General features: G+C 32.5%; 1 non-coding gene across 1 annotated transcript; it reads left to right on the plus strand.

Annotated features, from left to right (window-relative positions):
- Window positions 1-869: 869 nt before the first annotated feature.
- On the plus strand, window positions 870-977 carry LOC141624697 (small nucleolar RNA R71). Its single transcript, XR_012534503.1, has one exon. It is a non-coding gene; the product is annotated as a small nucleolar RNA R71 (small nucleolar RNA).
- Window positions 978-10,110: the final 9,133 nt, after the last annotated feature.

A 10,110-nucleotide genomic window follows, 5' to 3' on the forward strand; every position in this document is an offset into this window, starting at 1 on the left:
GCATGGGTGGCTCATCATATTTCGTACCACTTCTCAAGGTGATTGCATTGACGATAGCATGTGGTTGCTCACCTTGAGGTGGTAATTGACCCGTTTTTCTTTGAGAGCTAGAAGCGGCTAGTTGAGCCATTTGTTGCCCTAGCATCTTGAATGCGGCATTTTGAGCTTGATCGTTCTTTTGGATTTGGGCAAATAATTCCCTTTGCATTTGTACCACCAAAGCTTCAATTTTTCCCCCTCCTTGGTTATTTTGTTGGCCATTTTGTGGTGGTGGACCTTGAATTTGTTGGTAATTTTGTTGAGGTGGTCTTTGTTGTTGGTTTTGATTTTGATAACCCGATGGGGAATTATACATTTGTTGTTGAGGGACAAAGTTATTTTGTGGTTGGGGCACAAAATTTTGTTGTGGTTGAGGGTTTAGCACATTATTGCTTTTGTAAGACAAATTCGGGTGAAATTTTGAGTTCGGGTTATAAACATTTGAAAATGTACCCGGTGGTTAAGAACTTTGTCTAAAAGCTTGATAAGCACATATACCTCCGCAACCTTCACAAAGAATAATTTGGCTAGTAGAGGAAACAACATTTAGTTGTTGAAGAGAATCCCTAGCATCTCGTTCCGCAAGTTGTTGTTGGAGTAAAGCAATTTGAGCCAACAAAACGGAATTATAGGAAGATTCTTCTTTACCTTTGATGGGAACACTCTGGGAATTGACATATTGCGCATCATGGATCACCATGGATTCAATTGTGGCATGAGCAATATCGGTGTCAATTTGATCAAACCGCCCATTGTTGGCGGAATTAATAATCCTTCGGGACTCGGCAAAACATCCATGATAGAATGTTATAGCTAGGAACCAAGCATCCAACCCATGATGTGGGCATTGCCTTTGCAACTCCTTGTAGCTCTCACAAGCTTCATTTAAGCTCTCAAGAGCTTGTTGACGCAATCCGGTGATTTGGCTCCTCAATGTTTGAGTTTTCTCCGGTGGAAAAAACTTTTGATAGAAAGCAAGAGCCAATGTCTCCCAATTGGTGATCCCCATGGCAGTGCGATAAAGGCTATTGATCCATAGCTTTGCCTTGTCCTTCAAAGATAAAGGGAAAAGTATTTCCCTTATTTGGGCTTGAGTGACACCCGTTTTCCGAATCATGGATCAATAAGCGTAAAAGTTTTGCGCATGCAAATTGGGATCCTCCAAAGGACTTCCCCTAAATTGCTTCCTATCCACAAGTCTAATTAAAGCCGGTTTGATTTCGAATTCCGGGGTGGTAATCTGAGTAGTTGTAATACCGGCCGGAAGCATAGCCGCGGTGGGCTTGGAATGATCGGAAAGTTTCACCATCTTTTTGGTTGGAGATGGTGGTGATGGTGCAGATGATGTACTACAAATCTCCTCCTCTTCAACAACTTTAAGATCGTCTAAATAAGACTTTCTTGCACTTTCAACTTGCACGGGAGAAGCGGCTTCTTTAACTTCTTTCCAAAAACGTCGTCTTCTACGAAAGGTTTTCTCGGGCTCGGAATCCGGTGAAAGCAAATCTCCACTAGGAGAAGACCTGGGCATAAGACAACAATCTCTAGAAAATTGTAAGTAACGGTCTCAAAGAACAAGTGTTCCTCAAGTCAAAAAAAAAACAAGATAGAAATCGACAAATCAAAATGCAATAAAACCGTGCTCCCCGGCAACGATGCCAACATTTGATAGGCTATGTCGCACACCTAACAAAGATAATTTCCCCAGACACACATAAATGTAGTAATAGGGGTCGAACACAAGGAGACGGGGAATTGCGCTATGAAATGCTATGAGTAGACTTCTATCAAGATCGATAACAATTGGTTTGGTTTGGTTTGTTTTTTTTAATGATTAGCAAATAAAATGATATAACAAAATATAATTAAAGGAGTCTAGGAGAGTCGGGTCACACATGCAATTGTAAATATATATTCATGTTCAACTCAGAAATAATAACATTGTCAATTGTTTAGGCTTAAAGACACCCACCTATCGATATTAATATCAACCATAGACCGGGTCCTAGAGAAACTCTCGTTTATGACTAGGTCGTCCTACTACACATGCTTAGTCTAATCCGATTCCGTGCCTCAAAACGTATAGAACGAATTAACAAACTTAATTGATGAATAAGGCCACTAAACAAAAATTAATCGTGACGATACAAACATGAGATAGAAATACTTAGAAAATATTTTATCAACCTAATTTATCATTTTTCATATATTGGTTATTGCATGCCTTACCTAGTCCCTAGACTAAGGAAATTTAGCTACTCATATTGAAATGTAAACTACAAACTATGATATATGAAATGCTAGACATGATTATAGAAATAATGTAAACTAAATGGTGAATCATAAAATGTAATAATAAACTATGTGATATAATTAAAATACTAATGACAAAACTTTGTGATAACTAAAATAGAAATGTAAACTAAATAAACTAGAATTAGAATTACCGAAATAGAAATGGAACTTGAACTAGGAACTTGCAAGGAAGAACATATGAGAACAAAAAGCTTCAATATATAAGAACCAAATGTTTAACAATAACCAAATGTTTAACAATATTAAAACTAATATGAAAACTATGAGAGAATTGTTTGCTTAAGGCTATAAGAAAGTAAAATGGTATATAAAAGATGTCCTACAATGACGGATTAAGGCCCCTATTTATGGTAAAATAGGGGCATAACGTAAAAGTCCACGAGGAGGTCAACCTCTATCGGGGCCGTAGGGTTCTGGGTTTATTTCTCCATTTCTTGATTAAATGCTCCAAGGAATCCTAAGTATGCGATTAATTCCATCTTTAAGCATCCGGTTAATGCTTCATAATACTATCTAAGAGCATCCAAAGGAGCATCCTGAGCTTGGTATTCTCTCCATAAATTTGGACTTCTTTTGGGCTCTTTTGTAAGATCATTTTGCATTATCAATCCATATCTCATACACTCTTGCTTGGGCATGAAAACACACTCTTCCAGGGTCATGGTTGGTCTTTATTAGCCTCGTGAACTAGTATGCTTGCTATTTGATGGGAAAAGCTACTAAAAACTTAATTTCGTACAAAACACAACGAAACAAGCAAATACAACTAGAACGCGGGATTAGCTCACATAATCAATAATATTAGTGAAATAATCATATAAACTTGAGATAAAATAGGGGTAAAAGAATATATAAAATGCACACATCATTTTCTAATTGATCAAACCGAATAAAAAAAATCCACATGGCTTTACAGTTTGAACAAATAAACGCATATCAACAAATAAAGAAACGTGATTAAGAAAACATTTCTCCACAAACAGGGAGAGAGAAAAATCCATCCAAGTGGTCATGAAGGCCCAATTTGAATCGAAACCTAATGAAATTTTGTCAAATGAGAAGAAATCAATTCACGGTAATAAAAAGGCAACAACTTGAGGTAAAGACCTCATTGGTTTTTTTTTTTTTTTTTTTGGGAAATGTAAGTATATCATTAATAATAATTGATCATCAACCCATACAAATTTTTTAAGGAAAGCCATCACAACTTTCCTAGACTCCTATTACATCAGTGAGCCATTCGAGAACACGTCTATTTTTACTATGAATTTCACAGTGTCTCAATCTCATTGTCGCTTCAGTCTGAATTTTCTTCAACACTATTTCTGGCCTCATTAGAACCCTGTCTATTCTGCATTGATTTCTGCAATGCCAAATCTGATACATCATGCTTGCTAAGATCACCGCCATTATCTTTTTCTTGCAGGCAGACCCCATTCTCAATGTTATCCACCATCTCACACCATCCTGATCAGGGAGGCTAACTTAGCACCAGTTAGCCACTAGCAGGGACACTTTACTGCTGTATGCACACAAGGAAAAAAATTGTCATGATCCTCTGTATCTTGGCCACAGAGGAAGCATACATTCGGCTGGATAATCTTCATTTTCAGCAGCCTGTCCTGAGTCAGCAAGCGTTGCTGCACAATCAACCAAGTTAGAAACCCATGCTTTGGCACCAACCACCTGTTATTCATCCAGGGATACCAACTAACCGCTTCATTATCAGGGAGAAGCCATTTATACCCAATTTTCACAGTATAATCAGTGGTTCCCATATTCCCATTACTACCCATCATATCTTATTTGAGCTTGTTTTTAACTTAACCTCATTGGTTTTTACACGGTAATAAAATAATAATTATACCATATTAATGTGGGGTATGTGAAAAGATGATAAAGATGATGATTAACCTACATTTCTCTTACTTCTATTTATCTTTTTTCATACTATATAATTATTTTGACAGATCCCATCAAAAGCATTATATTCTGTATCTATTTAAGTTATTTTTTACATGTTTCATAACTTTATTACATAGAAGAGTCGAAGATGAACTAATATGAGATATATGATATGGCCTATGATATTATTTTCCTAAAATATACTACTGATACAATACATAGTACTTTACTTGTGTTGTGTAACTATTTATGCAAATCTTACTAATAAATAATATTGGTTTAACCGAATTTTTTCATTGATTATGTTTTCTCTTTATATAAATTACGTATTGCTACGTTATCTTTGTGTGAATTTGATTTTAGAGTTGAAAATCATTCTATTTCTATTAGCGACACCGATCTTTGGCCAAATATTTTTTTTTGTGTGTGCACTCCTTCTTTCAAATGTTTTTTTATCTACATATTAATCATCCAAATGTCAATTAGTTTAGCTAATCAAATCACAAGTTAGCAATAGTAATCGTAAATCAAATTATGTTAGTATTACAATTGTCCTACATACAATCATCTTCACACAATAAAGACTAAAATGACCTTACACAAGATGTGTTTAGCCGATAAAGCTTTACAAAGAGCAAAATGCTTAGTTCTTTACAATACATAGTTAAGTTCTTTATTGTCAACCAATGAAAAAATGTTGTATGGAATGAAATTAATGACCCATAATTAATTTGCAATTCCACTAAAAAAGAGAGTGCATAGAAAATGCAAAATGACATATAAAGACTAAATTTATCAATTACCTAAAATGACATATAAAGAATAATGGAGGGAGTATAATTTAATTATTTAAAATTATTTGATTTCAATAATGAAAATGAGTAAAAAACGTAGGTTATAATGTTTATTGTTGAAACTGACTGATGTCCCTAAATAGGGTGATAATAACCTATCCGAAAATGACCTGAACTTGAAACAACCCAACCCACTGGCGGAGCCAGAAAGTAACCCCAGTGGGGGCGAAAAATCTCAGTAGGGAGCGAACGGGTAATAGTTTAAGGTAAACTCGAAAAAAGTTGGAAAATTTTAACTAAAACAATGAAATTTTCGACCGCCCTTGCCCCTGCTAGCCCCCCTAACTCTACTTACGCAACCCGACCCATTTCAAACCAAATTCTTGAAAACCTGAATTGTTCCGACCCGAACATGACCCGATGGCTCAATTGCCAGGTTTATTTCCATCCCAATCATTTTTTTACATCTGATTAATATATTCCTCATAGAAATTAAAAGGATAAATAAATGATGGGACGTGAGGAATGTCAAACTTTTTTTCTAAGCTAACGTATCGTGTACCTTTGAAGCAAACATCCTTAGAAAAACTGTTGTTAATACATGGTATATTACTACATGTGTAGTAGAGGTTGGACATCCCAAGAAATTTGTGCAAATCTAGATGTTGGAATGATATAGGTGAATAAGCAATTATAACAAAATTTCAAGCGAGGGTCGAGAAATTATTATGATGAAATAAAATGGGCATGCTTGCTCTGATAATCATAAAATACACCATGAATAATGGATCGTGTAATAATCAATTTAGCTTATCATAGGAATTGAGCAGGTCATTTAAAAAAAAAAATTAGAATGATTGAATTGCTATGGAATTCATTTGCATTCTCGAGAGAAGCTAGTACTAAACAAAATTAAGTCACTTGGATTAATAACAAAGACTTAAAACTATTATTAAGCTATAAGATATAATATTTAAAATATGATGTTTAGTTAATTACAGTATTAAACTCTATTTCTATATTATTTTATATATGTGTTAATTTTTATTAAACATTATTTCTATATTTTTCTTTATATTAATTTTTAATTTTATTTTAATTGTTTAAAAAAAATTGAGCTTACAGACGTTTTATGTGGTGAATTACCATATTGAATAATGCGTATAAAATTGGAGACTATAAATATATCTAAGTTTCTTTTTCTATAGTATATCGAAGTTTTCATATATATAAATAAACACGAATATTAAGAAATAATCTTATAATTCTAATAGAAACATTGGAAATGTTATTTTAAAATAATAAGTGCATAAATATTAAAAAAAATTATTTTCTAATTCTAATAGAAAAATTGTAAATGATTAATTATTTCCTCATTCTAATAGAAAAAATTTAAGTAATTAATTTTAAAATTTAATTAAGTGTTTTAAAAAAAGTTGGAGACTACCACGTCGCTCGAAAAGAGCCTCAAATATATATTTACTAGATTTAATGCCCGTGCGATACACGGGCCTTATAGTATTGGGCTCCTAAAAATTACAATATAACTAAAAAACTATAGATATAAATTTAGTAAAAAATTTGGGTTTTGACGTCAAAAAAATACTTTGTAATTCAAAAATATTAAAACGCCCAGAAAAAATATACATAAGTTCAGTTAAATTTTCGATGCTACCATAAATTCACTGGTATAATCTTTTTGCCTACCATGGCGCATACGGGTTTTTGGTGGAACTGATTCTTAACTGATATTGTATTGACTGATTTTAAGTCTGCTTCTTTAAATACCTAATAATACACTTCTTATCCTTCAAAACCAAAAGCACATCGTACAAAGTATCATATGACATTTATACTAACTTATTCACAACCTAATTGTCATTGAACAAATTGAGTACTCCCTTCTTCCCTCCCTTCGTCCCAGTTAATAGTTATATTAACTTTTATATAAGAAAGATTTCAAATAAAGACAACTATCAATTATGACGGAGGGAATAATAATCATTACGTTGGGATAGAATAGCTATAATACTCGAGAAGCAAATTAATACTCCGTACAAAGAACATAAGAAGCTGCTTACTTAATCTCTTAATAGTTAATAAATAACGTGTTTAATTTAAAAGCACAAACTCCAATCTGTTGGAGCTTGTGTCCTCCACAAATTAGTGTGATAATATTTGTAAATCTCTTACAGGTTCACAAGGGTATACTTCGTATATTTAATCAGTTGATTAACGTTTACCTAATAACGGTTGGCTTGCTAGAAAGTTTGACGTTATTATCATACAGATGGCGGTGATCAACTGGTCCCTAAAGGTCACACCTATAGGATGTGTTTGAGAGATGTGGTTATAGAAATATGATCACATTGATGCCTAATATGACTAAACAGTTAGTCAATGTGTTGATGAGATAATTATTTAATGAAGATTAAATAATATTAGTTGAGACAATTGCTTGTCAATTCGTAAATTGAATATAATAAGTTATATTTAATTAAATGTATGTAATGTTAGCTTGGACGAATTAATCTGTTAATTCGTAATTAAATGTAATCGGTTATATTTAACATCAACAAGTTGAATGTGTCATAGTGGTAATAGTGAGGGTACACAAACCAAGAGGTCATGGGTTCGATCCTCACTAGATGACAATTTAACACATTTTATACATTTTTGGAATAACCAAAAATAAGGAAAGAATACTCCTTATTTCGGTTTTGGGCCGAGAAAAATAGAAAAGAAAAGCCTACCCTAATTCATTCCTATACACGGTTTATAGGTGAGTGAGGGAGAGGATTTTCTGACCTAATTCATTTTTCATTTTTGCCTCCTCTCTCATCGGAAAACACAAAGAAAACCTAAAAATTATTTTAATTTTTGGATCGATTCTAGCAAAATCAAGGGTATTTCTCGGAGCATCTTGGGTGCAACTGATAGGAGAATATCTATTTTGATATTGTTCTTAGGCCGTATTTGCTAGGACCGAAGGTTAATTCTGAATCCTTTACTTTTGTTTATGTATTTTAATTTATGACTAGTGATCGTCATCATTAAATTCGTTATAATCCTTCTTTTTAAGGGAAGTATACAATTTATTTCTCACAAGTGGTATCAGAGCAAAGGCCACGAATTTTAATTTTGATGATTTTCATAAAAATTGTATGTAAACTTTTAGGGTTTCCGAAAAAATTTAGGGCACGGCTGTTTATTTTTGTTAATGCCGATTAAAAAAAAATGTTTGCAGCCGGTGTTTGTTCTTTTTTATGCGAGATTTCCATTTTTATTTTTCATAATGTTGTTTTAATCAGTTAAAATTATCATATGAAGAATTGGTAGATGTTTGATTTGATGCAGATTAAGTTAAAACATAAATGGAATCGTCATGTTTGATTTAATGCAGATTAAGTTGAAATTAAAAAGGCATTAGGGTCCTAATTTAAAAATCGTGAAATTTTTTTTTTTTGTTTCGATTGTTCACGGACGAAGTAAAAAAAAAAAAAAAAAAAGAAAATTTGCTGTTTTTTTTTTCTCTCGGTTTTTCTTAGAAAAAGAAAAACCGATTAAAGTTTTTTCGCGGTTGTTTTGTTTATGTCGTTTAGGAAAAGCATCCGAAAAAAAAAAAAATTTGTTGTTACTGTTCACGTGCTACTGTTCACAGGGGACAGAATTAAAAAAAAAAAAATTTTGTTTCGGTTTTTTTACAGATAAAACCGTGTATAAAATAAGAAACATGCTTGTTTTGTTTTTCTTTGTTTATGCCGAGACCAAATAAAAAAAAGGATTTTGTTTTTGTTTTGATTTTGGCCAATTAGTTATTGTGAAACGGTTCACAATTAAAAGATACCGAATTATTTTAAAGCAGTTTAAAATTTTGACGGATTGAATTCATATTACAAGTTTAATATGGATTAAGATTGAAATTAATGTGATTAATTGAGGAATTGTCACTTAATTTGATTTAAATAGGTGGTTTGGATAAATTAATCAACATACATAAGAAATTGTGTCATGTATGTTTAATTTATTTTAGTTGATGCATTATATTTTATTTTTGTTGAATAAATTTAATTTACGTATTTTTGCAATCAGTTGTAATACTTAGTGTGGCCTTAGTCAAATTATGTTTTCGTAATAAAGGAAACGTAATTTTTAATGTAATTATGAGATCTCGAATCTCCTTTATTTTTCTTTAGTTTTTGGGTTTTGAAATTAGAATGTAATAAATAGGTTTATTATGTAAATTTTATTTATTGTAATTTTCAAAAGAAGACTAAAGATGGAGATTGGAGCTCACTCCCGCTACATGGATCAAGATGGAACATCAAGACAAGCTTCTCGGGTCCAAGGAGGATTCCAAACTTGTATTTATTGTTCATTTTGATAGGATAGGCCACACTAGGACTTTTACTTTTTTTTTTTACGTTTTTCATTCTTATTGCTTTTCATTCACATGTTAGTTTATGCATCATATTCCGCCTAAAACCAAACCACCTACTAATAAAATGCATGAAAATTAACTCATATAGGTTGTATGTTAGTTTTCATGGACATACAGATGTCACTGTCTTTAAGCCATCACCTTAGTTTATTCATTCTCGCATGCTAGATATTAGTTCACTTAAAATGAATTAAAATAAAGATGATGGGATCTTCCTCTAAAAACGAAATTGAGATTAGTCTTTATAAGGGCAAATAACTATGAATCCCTTCTTCGTCGGTAGGCATAATATGACCCCTTCTACGTTGGGTAAGTAGTTGTGTTGACTTAGTTTACCTCAACATCATAGTCCGAAGAGTTTCTCGTGATTATGATGGACTAAAGATAAAATTTACAGAAATTTATCGACCAAGAATTCTAACGGTAGAATTAGCTAAAAGGTTAGCTTATCAATTTACAGAGAATTGAGTCTTGGGATCATTTATATAATTCTTGAGGAAGGTCAATTGTATAAATGTTTTGAGTCTTCGCGTTATGACAGTAGTTCATTAGACTTAAAAATATAAACGATGCACATGCTTATTATTTTTATTCTTCTTCTCATGATGTAGAACA

The sequence above is a fragment of the Silene latifolia genome, chromosome X (assembly GCF_048544455.1).
Source record: "Silene latifolia isolate original U9 population chromosome X, ASM4854445v1, whole genome shotgun sequence".
Taxonomy (NCBI): Eukaryota; Viridiplantae; Streptophyta; class Magnoliopsida; order Caryophyllales; family Caryophyllaceae; genus Silene; species Silene latifolia.